Consider the following 18,230-nt stretch of genomic DNA (forward strand, 5'->3'; position numbering starts at 1 on the left):
GTTCTTGATCCTAAATGGGGAATTATCATGTCTCTGTGAAATATGATGTTAGTGGCAGGTTTTTTTATGGGTGTTCTTTATCAACGCAAGGAAGCTCCTCTCTGTTTGCTCAGAGTGTTTATCATTCAAGGGCATTGGATTTTGTTAGATTTTTTTCCTCTGTCAGTTGACATGATCTTATCCTTTTTTTCTTTAGCATGTTGACATTTATTGATTTTTGAATGTTGACTCTACTTGCATACCTGAAATAAAACCCATTTGTTTGTGATGTATACTCCTTTTGTACATTTTTGGATTTAATTTGCTAGTGTTTTCTTGGGGAGTTTGTTGGTGTGTTCATGAGAGATATTATCTGTGGTTTTACTTTCTTTTAATGTCTGCATCTGCTTTCAGTATTATAGTAATGCTGGTTTCATAAAATGAGTTAGAGAAGTGTTCTGCTTTATTTCCTCTAAGAGATTGTGGAGAATTGATATTACATCTTTCTTACATTTTTGATAGAATTCACCAGTGAAACCATTTGGCCTTGATTTTTTCTATTTTGGAAGGTTACTAATCATTGATTCAATTATTTTAATAGATATAGGCTATTCAATTTATCTAATTCTCCTTGTGTGAATTTGGTAATTTGTGTATTTCCAGGAATTGGTTCATTTCATCTGTTATCAAATTTTTGAGACTAAAGTTGTCTGTGGTATTCCTATGTTATCTTTTTAATCTCATGAAATCTCTTATTTCTGATGTTGGTAATTTAACTCTCTTTTTTCTTAGCCTGACTAGAGTTTGATAAATTTTATTGATATTTTCAAAGGACCAACTTTTTGGTTTCCTTGATTTTCTCTGTTGCTTCTCTGTCTTAAATTTCATTGATTTCTGCTCTAATATTTATTATTTCTTTTCTTCTGCTTCTTTTAGGTTTAAAGACTGGCACCTGAGCTAACATCTGTTGCCAATCTGTGTTTTTCTCTTCTTCTCCTCAAAACACCCCAGACCATACTTGCATATTCTAGTTGTAGGTCTTTTTGGTTGTTATATGTAAGATGCCGCCTCAGCATAGCTTAATGAGTGGTGCCATGTCTGTGCCCAGGATCTGAACCGGTGAAATCCTGGAGGGTACAAACTTAACCACTCAGCCACAGGGCAGGCCCCTCTTTTAGATTTAAATTGTTCCCCCTGTCTAGATTCCTAAAGGTAATTTTAGGTTATTGATTCTAGATTTTACTTCTTTTCTAATATATTCATTTAATGATATGAAATTTCCTCTAAGTATGCCTCACTGCCTCTCACAAAAATTCCTAAGTTGCATTTTCACTATCATTTAGTTCAAAATATTTTTAAATTTCTCTTGAGAATTTTTCTTTGATCCATGAGTATATAAGCATATTATTTAAGTTCCAAATATTTGGGGATTCTCTAGCAATATTTCTGTTATTGATATGTGGTTTAATTCTACTTCATTCTCAGAACATACTTTGTATGCTTTTAAATTTGTTATGTGTATTTTATAGCCCAGAATGTGATCTATCTTCGTGAATCTATGTGAACTTGAGAAGAATGTGCATTCTGCTATTGTTGGATAGTGTTCTGTAAATGACAATTTGATCAATAGAAACTCGTTTTATACTTAGTACCTGATACTACAAAAGGAAAAAATGATTTGATATCAGAGAAGAGATTTTGGAAGAATTATTATTAGAATATAAGCCACATCCTAGAACTTTTTATTTTCCTAGTAATGCTGAAAAACTGAAAATATGAATAAAACAGAGTTAAGTCGACTAAAGTAATTTCTGAAGACCACTGTGATACCTGAAGTGAATGTGTTTGATGCCTTATGGTATAGCACATGTGTGGTAAATCTTAGGTATCTTAATATCTTCTAATCCTAGGTTTCACCTTTAAACAAATCAGGCACTTTCTGTTCATTTCTGCACATTATTCATGCAATATTCCCTGAGGCTCTTTGTATGCACAGAGATCTCAGCTTGTTAAAAATCTTCATCAGTGACTCAGTCAATCATGTAGAGAGTGCTCTTTTACAAGGAACGGAAAGAAGATTGTAATCCTTAAACAGCTGAATCACAGTTATTCTTTTCCACAATAAAAAAATTAAATATTTCAAAGGAAAAAATGGAGAAATGAAAATAAGAAAAAGCTAAAATCACTTAAAAATAATCTAAATAAATGTACCTTCATTTACCACATGAACCATCAAATGTTCATATCTTTGGGTTAATGTGTTGAAGCATAATAATGGTGTTTTTTCATATTAGTTATTCTTATCTTTGAAATCTATTTTTGAAGGAAATTACAGAAGGAGTAAATGTAGGATAAGAGAAATTAAATATGTCTTTCCTGTAATAAAAAAGACTGGGGAAGAAAGAGTTGAGGAGACATATTAGGAAAAAAGAGTGATTTGATTTTGGACATAAGTTTGAGATGCCTATAGAACATCCAAATGGAAATGTCAAATAGGCAGTTAGCTATTTGAACCTGGAGCTCAGGAAAAAGAACTGTACATGAGGGGCCAACCCAGTGGAGTAGTGGTTAGGTTCATGTGCTCTGCTTCAGCTGTCCAGGGTTCACAGGTTCGGATCCTGGGTTTGAACCAACACGCTGCTCATCAAGCCCTGCTGTGGTAGCGTGCCACATACACAGTACAGAAGATTGGCACCCATGTCAGCTCAGGGCCAATCTTCCTCACCAAAAAAAGAAAAGAAAAGAACAGAACTGTACATGAAGCAGAATGAGCTCAACTAGATAGGAGTACATATTCAGGGCTGATTACTTCCCCTTAAGGAATTTCAACACTTAGAACTAAAGCAGAGAAAAGGAAGCCAGTAAATGAGATTGCTATTGGGGCATCTAAGGCTGTAGGAAGAAAAGTAGAGACATGTTCAGAAACCCATAAAAGGAAGTTTTTATTAGCAAGAGGTGGTCAAATATGTCAAACGCTGATGAAATGTCAAGAAATATAAAGACAATGAAATGGCCATGTAATTTGGAAATGTGGAAGTCCCTAGTGACATTGATCAGAATTGATTTTATGGAGAGGAGAAATGGAAGGAGTTGAAAAGAAGGCATAAAATGATGAATTTGAGTGTGTATTTAGCCAAATCTATTGGTAAGTATGCTCTGAGAGGGAGAGGAATAATGGAGTAACAGCTAGAGGATATGTATGGTCAAGGGAGATGATTTTTTTTTTAAATATAGTAGGCTCTAGACCATTTTTATGGCAACAGAAATAAATCAGTGAAAAGGGAAAAATTGATCCTGCAAGAGAAAGGTAGAAGAGAAATAATTACTGAAGTAATGTTTTGAGAGGTCAAGAGGAGCTGGATTCCAGAGTACAAATGGCTGGGTTGGCTTTTTATAAGAACAAAGGTTATTTCTACTGTAGTAATAGAGACAAAGGTTTTAAATAGATATTCTTAGTGCATAGAGCAACGATTATTCTATGCTTTTAATTCTAGACACATTTGGTTCATCTACCAAGAGTTGTGCACGGATCTCTAAGTTGTTTTTCTATATCAAAAAAAAAGCAGCTGTGGAAAGAGGAAAGACAAGCACAATCTCTTTCTTTGTGGGCAGCTTACTTCCTCTCAGCAGTGGGTATGGCTTTTCTTGGACATATTTTGAAGTCTGCGGTTTACCTAAAATTTTACTATGTATGTCCAGTGGTTCCTGATTTTTTTGAATTTTTCACAAAAAATGATAATTCAGACCAGCAAGCATGTAAGTAGATATGAAGCAGCGAACAGACTGCTTAGGAGCCAGGTATATTATCAGAAGAATTGCTCTGAAAAAGAGAAAGTTTGGAATTAAAGGAGATCCTTCAACAGTCTTTACTTGAAAAGACTATTCTGTAAGAGATTAGAAGGAAGTGGGGGGAAATAGAGGGGAGAATATGGCAAAGAAGTGAAGAAAAAAGAAAATGGCTTAAAAAGAAAGGAAATGATGACAATACTATGGCAATGAAATTTATAGAATTAAAAAAACAGAGTACAAAGCTAAGGTGGACCTCAAGGTCATTCAGTAACTATGAATTTTTATGTCCTTGTCCTTACTGTATGAGTATTGGAGTTATATGTGTATCAGGAATAGTCTGGTTTTCATCTTTGGATTTACATCACCTAGCAGAATGCCTGACAAATGTACCTTTAAAAAAAATATGTGTTGAATAAACAAATACATGAATGGGGTTGACAAAGCCCAGTTGATACAAAGCGCTTACATAAACACACATATGATTGGAGGCAAGTAATGGAAAAGATGAGAAGGGTATTCACTTATTTGGAAAACACAAAAGCACATTTTTTATGATCTATATTACTTATTTAAATAATAAATATTCTTTTAAAAATACTATTGAGTACTTACAATATTTCAGGGACAATATAATCTCATTTAACCATTCAAATCCTTCAATTAGGGCTATTATCTCCATTTCATAGATGAGGAAACAATGGCAGAGAGAACAAATTACTTAATGTAGTGTTGGAACTAGAATTTGAATCTGTGCAGTCTGATATAGAGACGACTTTTAAACATATGGCTATATCATTCTCAGAAAATTTTTTTTCTAAAAGATATCTGTTCATGTCACCTAAAAGTCTTGACTTAATTTCCCTTTATCCTACGAGAAATTTTACTAGTGAGTATTAATATGTGAATAAGTCATCTTTTTAATCACCTACTGTGAACTTGGTTCAACCAAGAATGATATCGCCCTAATTACATATTATTGAGAAAGCAACATTTTGATAGGGAAAATAATCAAAATAAGCATTGAGAACTGTAGGGTCTCCAAGACTGAGAAAGTAGAGCAAAGTGGTCTTTAGACAGCCATAGAACAATTTAGTCGTGGAGAGGTTCGACCAAAAGATTCTACAAGGGAAATAGGTTATATAAAGAATGATTTTCCATAACTGTCTAGAAAATATAGGAACAATTTAAAAAATCGATAGATTTATTAATATTCAAATGTAAAACTAGTGTACACCATAACAAAAATGAAAGACAAATGAGAATATACCACAATTTCTTTAACTAATTCACTTGTTGATGGACACTTGGCTTTTTTCCAGTTTGGGCTATTACTAATCAAGTTGTTATGAACATTTCTATACAAGTTTCTATGTGAACATATACTTTCATTACTCTTGAATAAAAACCTAAGAGTAGAATGGCTCAATAATATGGTGTGTGTATTTTACCTTTTTATAAATAGCTTTGTTGACATACAATTTACATACCATAAAATTCATCAGCTTAAAATGTACAACTCAATGTTTTTTAGTATACTTACAGGGTTGTGCAACCATATATAAAAGTTTGTGACCATTAGCAGTCACTCATTCTCCCTCTCCACCCTCTTCCCTACCTGCTCCAGACCTTAAGCAATCTCTAATCTACTTACAGTCTCGACAGATTTGCTTACTGTGGACATTCCATGTAAATAATATCATATAATACGTGGCCTTTGTCACCAGTATCTTTGACTTGGCACAACGTTTATATCTTTAAGAAGTGGCCAAATTGTTTTCCAAAGAATTTGCACCCTTTTCTGTTCCCCCGTTAACAGCATATGAATTCCAATAGCTGTGTATCCTTTACAACACTTGATGTCAGCAATCTTTTTTGATTTTGTACATTATAATACATGTGTACTGGTATCTAATTTTGGCTTTAATTTTCATTTTCCTAATGAGTAATGATGATAAGCATCTTTTCATGTGCTTATTTGCCATCTATATATCTCTTCTGGTAAAGTGTCTATTCAAATCTTTTGTCTTCTTTTGAATTGTTTGTTTTATTATCATTGAATTTTGAGTGATCTATATGTATTTTATTCAGGTCCTTTATGAGATATGTGATTTGCAAAATGGTTTTCCTAGTCAGTGGCCTGTCTCTTCCTTTCTTTAAAAGTATCTTTTAAAGACTTGTTCTTAATTTGATGAAGTCCAATTTATATTTTTTCTTTTATGTATCTTGTGTTTGGGGTTGAGTCTAAAAAATATATATCTTTACTCAATTCAAACTCACAAAGATTTTTTTATGCTTTATTCTAGAAATATCATAGTTTAAGGTTTCAGATTACATCTAAGATCCATTATAGATTAATTTAGAAATAATTGAATTTATCCCCAGGTTAATATTTGTATATGAGTTGCAGACCGAAGTTCATTTTTTTTTGCATATTGATCATATACCCTACAACTTTGCTAAACTCAGTGTTGGTTACAGCAACTTTTTTCTGTCTTCTCTAGTATTCTTTACAAGTCATCTGTGAAAAAGCATTTTTTCTTTTAAAGATTGGCCCTGAGTTAACATCTGTTGCCAATCCTCTTCTTTTCTTTTTTATTTCCTTCTTCTCCCCAAAGCCCCCCAGTACATAGCTGTATATTCTAGTTGTAGGTCCTTCTAGTTGAGTTATGTGGGACAACACCTCAGCATGGCTTGATGAACGGTCTTAGGTCTGAGCCTAAGATCCGAACCGGTCAAGCCCTGGGTGCTTAAGTGGAGCATGCAAACTTAACCACTCGGCCACGGGGTTGGCCCTCTGTGAAGAAGTTTTAATTCTGCTTTTCCAGTTTGGATACCTTTTATTCTTTTTTCTTAACTTATTGCAGTTACTTATCCCAGTACAAGGGTTGGTAGAAGTAATGATAGCAGACATTGTTTTTTTGCTCTGGATTTGGGGAAGAAATCAGTATTTCACAAATAAGTATGACGTTAGGTGTAGGTTTTTATTAAATGCCCCTTACCAGATTGAGAAACCCCCTTCTATTCCTAATTTGCTGAGAAATTTTATCAAGAATGGAAGTTAGATTTGGTCAAATGTTTTTTCAGCATTTATTGAAAAGATCATATGTTCTTGCTTTTTTTAGTCTATTAATAGGTTAATGACATTTATTAATTTTTCAGCATTAAGCATTGCATTCAAGCATAAACTCTATTTGGGTCATTATGTATTATCTATATTTATATTTACATATTCAATTTGATAAGAATTTTTGCATCTATGTTCATGAAGAATATTAATTTCTGTTATTCTTCTCTTGTAATGTCTTTGATTTTGGTATTAGAGTAATGCTAGGTTCATAAAATAAGTTGGCAAGTATTCCCTTTGCTTCAATTTTCTGGAAGGACTGTTTTAGTTCTTTCTTAAATGTTTGGTAAAGTCCGCAGTAAAGCCACATGGGCCTGGACTTTCTTGGTGAGGATATTTTGAACTACAGTTTCAATTTTTTTAATATAGATATAGGGCTATCCGAGTTATATATGTATTAGTGAATAAAAGATTGTATATTTCAAGGAATTTGTCCATTGCATCAAAGTTGTTGAATTTATTAGCACTAAGTTGTTCATATTATTCCCTATTCTTTTAATGACTGTAGAATACGTAGTAGTCTCTGTCATTTCTTGTATAGGGAATTTGTGTCTTCTTCCTTTTTTCCTCATCTCTCTGGCTGGAGGTTAATCAATTTTATTGTTCTTTTCAAAGAATCAGCTCTTCTTTCATTGATTTTTGTATTATTTTTGTGTTCTATTTCTTTGATTTTTCAATTTTATCTTGTTTCCTTTCTTCTGTTTACATTGGATTTCGTTTGCCTTCTTTTTCCAGTTTTGTAAGCTAAAAACTCTAATCCTTCATTTAAGACTTTCTTCTTTTCTAATGTGTATTTAGAGGTAGAATTTTTGAGTAAGTACTGCTTTACTGTCATCTAACAAGTTTTTATATTTGTATTAATTTCCAAATAGTTTCAAAATTTTCTTTTGATTTCTTCTTTGAGCCATGGATTAATCATAAGTGTATTATTTAACTTCCAAATACTTGGAGATTTCCTAGACATCTTTCAGCTGTTGATTTCTAATTTATTTCCATTTTTATCTAACAGCGGGCTTTGTATGACTTGAACAGTTCTACATCTATTAAGACTTGTCCCATTTTATGGCCCAGAGTATAATCTATTCTGTTAAGCATTCTGTGAGCACTTGAAAAGAATATGTATTCCTCAGTTGTTGGATGGAGTATTCCATAAATGCCAACTAATGCAATCCACAGATTAGGAGAAAACATTTGTAAGTTAAATAAATGATAAAGAACTTCTATTAAGAATGTAAAGAATACTTACAACTCAAGAAGAAAATAATCTAATTTAAAAATATTCAGGGGGCCGGCCCGGTGGTGCAGTGGTTAGGTCCACACATTCTGCTTCTCGGCGGCCAGGGATTCGCCAGTTCGGATCCCGGGTGCAGACATGGCACCACTTGGCATACCATGCTGTGGTAGGCATCCCACACATAAAGTAGAGGAAGATGGGCACAGATGCTAGCTCAGGACCAGGCTTCCTCAGCAAAAAGAGGAGGACTGGCAGTACTTAGCTCAGGACTAATCTTCCTCAAAAAAAAAAATTCAAAATATGAGAATAGACATTTCACCTAAGAAGATAGATAAATAACTAATAAGCACATGAAAAGATGTGTTCAGGATGCTACTTATAAATATGGGTATTAAGGACTTAACAGCAGCATTCTCCTTTCTTGTCCTTTGAAGTGTAGCTGCTTTAGTTTCTCTGATCTCTAGGCTCCTTTTCAACTCAGAGACACTGCCAGGATGGAATCTGTCTGGGTTCTCACTTCATTGCAACCTGAAAACATTCTCAAGTCAATGAGCTAGTGCAATCACAGGACAAATCTCATTTGTTTCCCATTTCTCAAAGATGACTATGATCCATTGCCTGATGTGCAGTGTTCCTGAACCTGACTTTTTAGTAGTTTCAAATGGGGAGATAAATCCATTTCCTCTTGCTGCATCTTAGCTGACAGTGGAATCTGAGTTATATGTAAAAATCAGAAACACTGCCACTATGAACAAATCTAAAAGATCATAAAAGGGGGCCCGGCGTGGTGGTGTAGTGGTTAGGTTCATGTGCTCTACTTTGGCGGCCTGGGGTTCACAGGTTCACATCCCAGGTGCAGATCTGCATATCACTCATCAAGCCATGCTGTGGCAGCATCCCACAGACAAAGTGGAGGAAGACTAACACAGATGTTAGTTCAGTGACAATCTTCCTCACCAAAAAAAAAAAAAATCATAAAAGAAATAACACCAAACAAAACTATGAACAAATGTTTTTTGAGGTCATAGCAGTGTGGAAACTATATATGTCTGTATTTGTGATGAGACAAGCCAACAGCACAGAAGAAGAGAAAACAAATATAGGAGGGAATAATCTGCTGCTCTTGAGACTAAAAAAGTGACTTACAGAGTATAAGAATATATAACCTAAGTCTTTAAAGAAAGCGTTTAATTCTGAAGCAGAAATAAAAATTTGTTACTGGTGGTTTATGCAGAAAAAGTAATAAAATGGTAGCCAAGATCAGTTAAAGGTGTGGTGAGGCAATGTAAATTTACCAAGAGAATCACTGAATTTGTATTAGATTTCAGAATTTCCAGAGAAGTTAGAGTTCCAGTTGGTCCTCTTCATGACAGTTTATTTATAATTTGAGGACTGAGAAATTCATCATACTACTGTTTCAACACTGAGATTATGTTCCATTCATTTATTTATTTTATCTCATTTTTAAAAATTTTAATCAGGGGCTGGCCCCGTGGCCGAGTGGTTAAGTTTGCTCCCTCCACTGTGGCGGTCCAGTGTTTCGCCGATTCGAATCCTGGGCGTGGACATGGCATTGCTCATCAAGCCACGCTGAGGCAGCATCCCACATGCCACAACTAGAAGGACCCACAACTAAAAAAGTATATATACAACCATGTACTGCAGGGCTTTGGGGAGAAAAAGGAAAAACAAAAATCTTAAAAAAAAAATTTTAATCAGATGATGGGAGAGTTTGATACCTGTTTATATCTTAAAATTGTTTTTATCCCTTATAAATAAGTCAGTTGAAATAATTAAATGCCTTCCCCTCACAAAATTATTAAAAATATTTGCTGCCTATTTTTCTATAATGAATGCCAATTCACATCACACAAATAGAGTGACTTTTTAATTGTTAGTCTACAGTGAAGAAATACATAAAATGAGATAGAAATATACGGGGTTTTTTTTTACTTTAGTTAAAATGCTCATTCAAATTCTTCACTTTTCACACATTCCAACAATGTCTTATTATTTGAAGAAAAAATTATGAGTTTACAATTCTCCAGTCAGAAATGAGGGATTGAATTATTAATTTACACTTTTTTTCTGAGCAAACATGCAAATAATCTCAGTTGTTTTCTCTGGTCATTATCACGTATTCTGAATGATCTTATGAAAGATAATTCTGTGGTCTTTTTTGCAACAATACTAATTCTGAATATCAGAGTTGGCTTCTGGAGTGTTAGAGAAAGGAAGTACCAGTCAGAGAAATCAGACACAATCTCTGTGAAAAGCAAAGATCTCCCATTTGCACGTAATCTGATGTCATTGCTACCTAATGATCAGAGAAAAGCGGAGCTTAGTCACAAGCTATACAGGATTTGGTCACTGCAACTCAACACATTATTGCAAAAATTTCCTTTGTCTTTTTTGTGCTGATGAAAACTTAATACAATTCAAAATAAACCATGAGCTAACAGAACCAAAGCATTTTTTAGGGTCTTGCTTCATAATTCTTCTGGTAATGCCCAGTTAGCATAAAAATTCAAATTGTTGACCCTGGGATGCTTTAGAAAGTGACATATGGCAATATATATTGAAACAACACAAAAATAATTATAAGATTGTAAAAAGTGTCTTTGAAACTAGTGAAATACATAACTTAGAATCATAGAATTTGAGTGTGCAAGGAGATAATGAACCAAATTTGTAACTTTGGAGCTGAAATCAACCATAGATGTAAGCATTGTTCCAAGTTTGTCATCACAGCTTTTAAAAAGTTCAGATTCCTTGTCCCCAGCCCAAAGATTCTAATCCAATAGACCTGGAATAGTACATGGGAATATATATTTTAAACAAAGAGCTCTCCAGATTATTATGACACACATCATAATTTGGAGCTATTGATATAAACTAACAGTTCAGTTTTGAAAAAGAAAATAAAAGAAACAATAAATCTTGAGATGTTAATTGCTAACCCAGATAACTGTAGTTAAGAAATTGGAACACAGTATACCTGATTCTGACTCCAGCATTCCTCTTAGCATACAATATTACTCTATTAATTACTGCATATGTGATTGTAAAAGTAACTCTTTTTTTAAAAAAAATGTATTTTGACTAAAATGAAATTGATACCTTGTAAGAAAAGTAAATTCAAGTGTCTTCTTATTACCCTAAATATCTCAAACTTTACTAGCTAGGTTGTATGCCAGGTAATGTTTCCCTTTAGTACCCAAATCATGATATCCAAGCTATAGTCCATTTTTACAGAAGAAAGTCGGTATTTACAAGTTTCCCCTTCCCAAATCTCCAATAATTCCAGGGAGATTTTTATATTTTTTACAACTATGCATTAAATGTTGTTTACTCCTTCAGCTGGGATGACTCTGGATACGTACCATGCATTTCAACAGTTCCTTTTTTTTTTCCCCAACCATTCATCAATAGGTTTCCTGTGTTGTTGTTGCTTTTCCCTATACAGCCTGTCCTCAAGCATTATAAAAATGTTACTCATTAATTCCCTGTAACACAGCAGACAACAGGCTGAAAATTTGGTAAAGTTTATCAAAAGTTTTTAGAATACTAGATGGGAAGTACACCACAAGATCACTCTTACCCCAATTACACAGAGCTAGAGCCATCCAGGAACAACGCATCAATCCGCCCCTGTATGGTGAGCAGTTTTCCTCCTCCTCCTCCACTCCCAACACCCGAAAGAGCTGCTGCCATCCCCAAGCCTTGTGGTATGAGCCAAAATATCCGGGCCTCAAACAGAGGAGAGTGTTTTCTTTCATCTAAATGGAAGACATTCTTTCTAAGCCCTTGTCTCCTGCCCCAAATGAACTTCACCTTAATTTGGATAACCATAGAAATGGTCATTCCCATAAACACACAATGGTCTGAAATTAGTACATTTCTCAAAATGTGAGCTGCTCAACCTTAAATGATCCAGCTATAAAATAACAGCAGCAGGGTCCAGATGAGTGAGTCGCGACTTAGTTCCACAGTTTTTTGGAAACTTGGAATGCAAATTCACCCAAGATTATCCTATTTAAAAAAAATCCCTTTTGTTTCACAATATTCAATTTACCTAATAATAATGATTGATACAATTTTTAAAATTTCCACAGAGGAAAAAATATATTTTTATTCATTCAACAAATTCTTACAATATTTAATCAGTACCTGTTATGTGCCAGGCGATACCCCAGGCAATGAGGCTATAAAGATGGAAAAGCTGAGTTCTTGTTTGAAAGAAATTTTCAAAGTAGTAAACTGGGCGAGAGAGACTAAAAACAAATACCTCCCAAGATGAGAGTGCTCTAGTTGTGGCATGAATTAAACATGACTGGAACATGAGTGAGCATTCCCAAATCTGCTGCAAAGAATCAGGGAAGATTACAGGGGAAATGCTGTGGTAAGAACAAATAGTCAAATTGTTTTTAAAAAAATGGGTAAATTATTTTCAATGTAAATAATATTAAGAATATAAAGTTCATAAAAGTAAATCTGAAACCAAAAAGCACATGGGCAAGAGCTAAAGAAGGAAAATAATAAAACTTTAGTGAAAGAAAGTAAAAAGGCCTGCTGTGGGAGGCAGAATAATGACCCCCAATGAGGTCTGCACCCTAAAGCCTGGAACCTATGACTACTTACCTTCTGTCATAAGAAAGGGCTTTGAAGATGTGATTAAGGTTAAGAGCTTTAATCTACAGATTCAATGCAATCCCTATCAAAGTTCCAAAGACATTTTTCACAGAAATAGAACAAAGAATCCTAAAACTTATATGGAATAACAAAAGACCCTGAATAGCCAAAGGAATCCTGAGAAAAAAGAACAAAGCTGGAAGGATCACAATCCCTGACTTCAAAATATATTACAAAGCCATAGTAATCAAAACAGCATGGTACTGGCACAAAAACAGACACAATCAAAGGAACAAAATCAAGAGCCCAGAAATAAACCCATACATCTATGGAAAACTAATTTTGGACAAGGGAGCCAAGAACATACAATGGAGAAAGGAAAGTCTCTTCAATAAATGGTATTGGGAAAACTAGATAGCAACATGCAAAAGAATGAAAGTAGAACATTATGTTGCACCATACACAAAAATTAACTCAGAATGGATTAAACACTTCAATGTAAGACCTGAAACCATAAAACTTCTAGAAGAAAACATAGGCAGTACGCTTTTTGATATCAGTCTTATCAGCATATTTTCAAATACTATGTCTGACCAGGCAGGGGAAGCATTAGAAAAAAATAAATAAATGGGAGTACATCAAACTAAAAAGCTTCTGCGCAGCAAAAGAAACCATCAACAAAAAAAAAAGACAACCTAACAATTGGGAGAAGATATTTTCAAATCATAGATCTGATAAGGGGTTAATGTCCAAAATATAAAGATCTTATATACATCTCAATAACCAAAAAAACAAACAACTTACTCAAAAAAAATGGGAAGAGGATATGAACAGACATTTCTCCAAAGAAGATATACAGATGGCCAACAGGGATGTGAAAAGATTTTCAACATCACTAATTATCAGGGAAATACAAATCAAAACAACAAGGAGATAACACTTCACTCCTATCAGAATAGCTATAATTAACGAGACAAGAAAAGACTACTTTTGGAGAGCTTTTGGAGAAAAGGGAATCCTCATACACTGCTGGTGGGAATGCAAACTGGTGCAGTGACCATGGAAAACAGTAAGGAGAGTCCTCAAAAAATTCAGAATAGAACTACCATACAATCTAACTATTCCACTGCTGGGTATTCATCCAAAAAAATGTGAAAACACTAATATGTAAAGATATATGCACTCCTATCTTCATTGCAGCATTATTCACAATAGCCAAGACTTGGAAACAACCTAAGTGCCCATCAAGGGAGAAATGGATAAAGAAGATGTGGTGTATATACACAATGGGATACTACACAGTCATAAAAAAGGAGGAAATCTTGCCTTTTGCTACAACATGGATGGACCTTGAGGGTATTATGCTAAGCGAACTAAGTCAGAGGGAGAAAGCCAAATATCATATGATCTCACTCATAAATAGAAGATAAAAACAACAACATACAAACATATAGATACAGAGATTAAATTGGTGGTTACCAGAGGGGAAGGGGGAGGGAGGAGAGCAAGAGGGGTGACTGAGTACATGTGTATGGTGATGGATGATAATTAGTCTTTGGGTGGTGAACATTGTGTAATCTACACAGAAATAGAAATATAATAATGTACACTTGAAATTTATGTAATGTTATAAACCACTGTTACCTCAATAAAATCAAATAATCTAAAGAGAAAATGATTAAGGGCTTTGACTTGAGAGATTATCACAGATCATCTGGGTGTGCCTAATCTAATCACATGAGTCCCTGAAGTGGAAGAGATGGAATGTGAAAAGGATTCCAAGAAGTTGACTCACCTTTTTCTGGCATTGAAGATGGAGGAAGGGAACCGTAAGCCAAGGAGTGCAGCAGCTTCTAAAAGCTGGGCATGGCCCTCAACTTATATCTAGTAGGAAAGCAGAGACCTGGTCACCAAAATGGTGGCATAGGAGACCCCAGTCTTTGTTCCCCAACAAATATCAGTAATTAGACACCTATCCACGAACAAAAACAGCTCTGAGTGAGATTTGGAATCCACTTAGGAAATTTCAGCCATGCAGTAGAACAAAACACCAAAGAATAACCACACTAAAAGGGAAGGAAAGCAGCTATATTTTACCTTCATCATCCCAACCCAAGGTTGCATTGTTCAGCAGCAAGAGGGAACTCCCCAGATAGAGTTCCCCTCACTGGGAAAGGAAGAGCAGAGTGAGCAACCAGCTTCCCCAGCCTTTCCGGGCACCATGAGAAAGAAACTGCTTTGGTTTCACCCTGACCAGAAACTGGTAAAGCTGAGACTTATAGAGACAACTAGAAACAAGGAAGAAAATCAGGGGCTACCAGTATCAGCCACACATAGGTGTGATTGTGGTTTCTAGTCATCTGCTCTACAGAGAACTCCAGCAGCTTTCACCACTGAAGACACCAAGGGCCAGTACAACCACCGAGGAACCACTGCAGATTTCATCGGGTTTCGTCCCACAGATATTCACATTAGTAGATTCTAACCTCCAGAGTCTCTCCTGGCTCCCTTTCCCCAAATCTACCCCTGAGGAAGCCCAGGACCCACACAGGTAGCCAGCCCAGGACTCTGTGCCTGCACAAGTGCAAAACACCAGCCTAGATCCCCAGGGCTGTTTCCCAGCAACGTGCATGCTCTCAGGGCACACCCTTCCAGCTGTGCACCTGAACCCCACCAGCCTGAATCCCACCACTGGCCTCCACTGACATTATGGCAAGATACTGCAGCCATAGAAGTGCACGCCAAGAGCCAAGGCCCTCATAGCTGCATGTTGGCCTGGATCTGGCTCTAGCTACTGTCACAGACCTGCACCATGGGGCTCACTGCAGTTAACCCCTTCAGCTGTGAAATTGTGTGCCCCAGCCTGACTCTAAATGCTAGCCTCCACTGCTGTGTACCCATGTCAAGACCCAGCAGTGCATGCTGAGAGCCAGGGCTCCCACAGTTGCCAGTGTTCCCATAGTTGGCCACAGCCCTTTTTGCTGCTCCTGGCCCCCACCACTACATATGTGTCTGCAACTGGTCCCTGCCACTGCACAGGGACCTGCAGATAGGCCCCTGAGGCAAGTGTGTGCACACCACTGGCTACAGACACAACCACTGCTTGCCTTGATTCCTAACTGCTGGACCTGGAGATGCTGCTGAGGACCTCAATAGCTCTTACAGCCACTGAAGACCCCTGCAGCACTCCCCAAGTATAATTCAGTTGTTGATGCTGTGTACCCCAGCAGTCTGAACCAAAGAGATATCGTGCCTCCTGAGACCTGGAGTCACCACATGCCCCTGCACCACTAAACTCAAGATCACAGCATACTCCAGTATGCCTCCACCACAGGTGAAGGTTTTTGCTTACTGAGGTGAGTCTATAAAGTCTAGAAGAGGTGACTGTTTCTTCAAATGTGCAGACACCTATGCAAGGCTCCAGAGATCACAAGGAGTCAGGGAAACATGACACCACCAAAGGAACACAGTGAACTTATAACTGACCCCAAAGAAATGGAGATCAATTCATTACCCAAAAGAAAAATCCAAAGTAGTTGTTCTAAAGATGTTCAGAAAGTGACAAAAGAATCAGATAAACAATTTAACAAAATCAAAAAAATAATGCAAGAACAAAATAAGTTCAAAAAAGAGATAGAAAACATAATAAAGAACCAAACAGAAATTTCAAAGCTGAAGACTACAACGACTGAACTGAAGAATTCAATAGAGAACTTCAATAGCAGAATTGCCCAACCAGAAGAATGAATCAATGAGCTCAAAGACTAATCAATTGAAATTATCCAATCAAAAGAGCAAAAAGAAGAATAAAAAATGAAGAAAGCTTACAGGGTTGTATGAGATACTGTTGAGAAAAATAATGTATACATCATTGAAGTCCAAGAAGAGGAGCAGGAGAAAGGGACAGAAAACTTATTTAAAGAAATAATGACTGAGAACTTCCCAAACCTAGGGAGAGAGTTGGACATCCAAGTTCATGAAGCTAATATGTCACTCCAAAATTTCAATCCAAATAATCCTCTCCAAGGTACATTATAAAAACTGTATAATATCAAAGACAAATACAGAATTTTATAAGCAGGAGGAGAAAACAAATTTTTTTCATACAAACCCTTATAAAGCTATCACTGGGTTTCTCATCAGGTACCTTGCAGGCCAAAGGAGAATGGGATGACATAGTCAAAGTACTGAATGAAAAAAACTGCCTACCAAGAATACTTTAGCCAGCAAAGTTGTCCTTCAGAAATGAAGGTGAGATAAAGACTCTCCCAGACAAACACAATTTGAGGAAGTTCATCACTACTAGACCTGCCTTACAAGAAATGCTGAAAGGAGTTCAAGCTGAAACCAAAAGATACTAATTAGTAACATGAAAATATACAACATACTGGTAAGCATAACTATATAGTCAGATTCAGAATACTCTAATACTATAATATGGTGATGTGTTAATCACTTAACTCTAATGTAAAGGATAAAGCATAGCATAAAGGATAAAATATTAAGAGCAGATACAACTACAACAATTTTCTAATGGATCACAATATAAAAGGTATAAATTGTGACATCAATCACATAAAATGTTTGTGTGGGAGAATAAAAAGGCAGAGCTGTTGTATGCATTCAAAGTTAAATTGCTACCAACTTAAAATAGACTAGTATATCTCTAAGATGTTTTAAGGAATTCTCATGGCAACTACAAAACAAAAACTTATAGTAGATGTACACAAGATAAAGAGAAGGGAATCATACTACTAGAGAAAAGCATCAATTCACAAAAGAAGACAGCAAGAGAGGAAGAAAGAAACAAAGGGACTACAAAACAACCAGAAAACAATTAGTAAGATGGCAATAGTAAGTCCTGACCTAACAGTAATTACTTTAAATGTGAATGGAGAAAATTCTCTGATCAAAATACATAGAGTGGCTGAATGGATAGGAAACAGGACCCAACTATATGCTGCTTACAAGAGATTTACTTCAGGTTCAAAGGCACATATAGAGACAAAGAAAAGAAAAAAGATATTCCTCACAAATGGAAACTAAAAGAGAGAAGTAGCTATATTTACAGCAGACAAAATACACTAAGTCAAAAACTGCAACAAGACAAAGAAAGTCATTATATAATAATAAGGGAGTCAATTCATCAAGAGGATGCAACAATTGTAAATATATATGCATCCAATATTGAAGCACATAACTATATTAAGCAAATACTAACAGATATGAAGGAAGTAACAGACAAAAGTACAATAATAGTAAGAGATTTCAATACCCCATTTTCAACAATAGACAGATCATCCAGACAGAATATCAACAAGGAAACATTGGGCTTAAACTATACTTTAGACCAAATGGACTTAAAAGACATACACAGAACATTCCATCCAACAGCAGCACAGCACACATTCTTCTCAAGCACAGACAGAATATTCTGCAAGATGGAGATATATGATCATATGTTAGGTCACA

General features: G+C 35.6%; 1 protein-coding gene across 1 annotated transcript in view; it reads right to left on the reverse strand.

Moving 5' to 3' along the window:
• LOC124229753 (killer cell lectin-like receptor subfamily F member 1) overlaps positions 1–14,658 on the reverse strand; it is a 30,457-nt gene extending 15,799 nt beyond the window's left edge. The window contains exon 1 of the mRNA XM_046645133.1: positions 14,554–14,658. The gene's annotated coding sequence lies outside the window, so the exon portion shown is untranslated. The remainder of the gene's footprint in view (positions 1–14,553) is intronic.
• Between the last annotated feature and the right edge of the window lie 3,572 nt (positions 14,659–18,230).

The sequence above is a fragment of the Equus quagga genome, chromosome 1 (genome assembly GCF_021613505.1).
Source record: "Equus quagga isolate Etosha38 chromosome 1, UCLA_HA_Equagga_1.0, whole genome shotgun sequence".
NCBI lineage: Eukaryota > Metazoa > Chordata > Mammalia > Perissodactyla > Equidae > Equus > Equus quagga.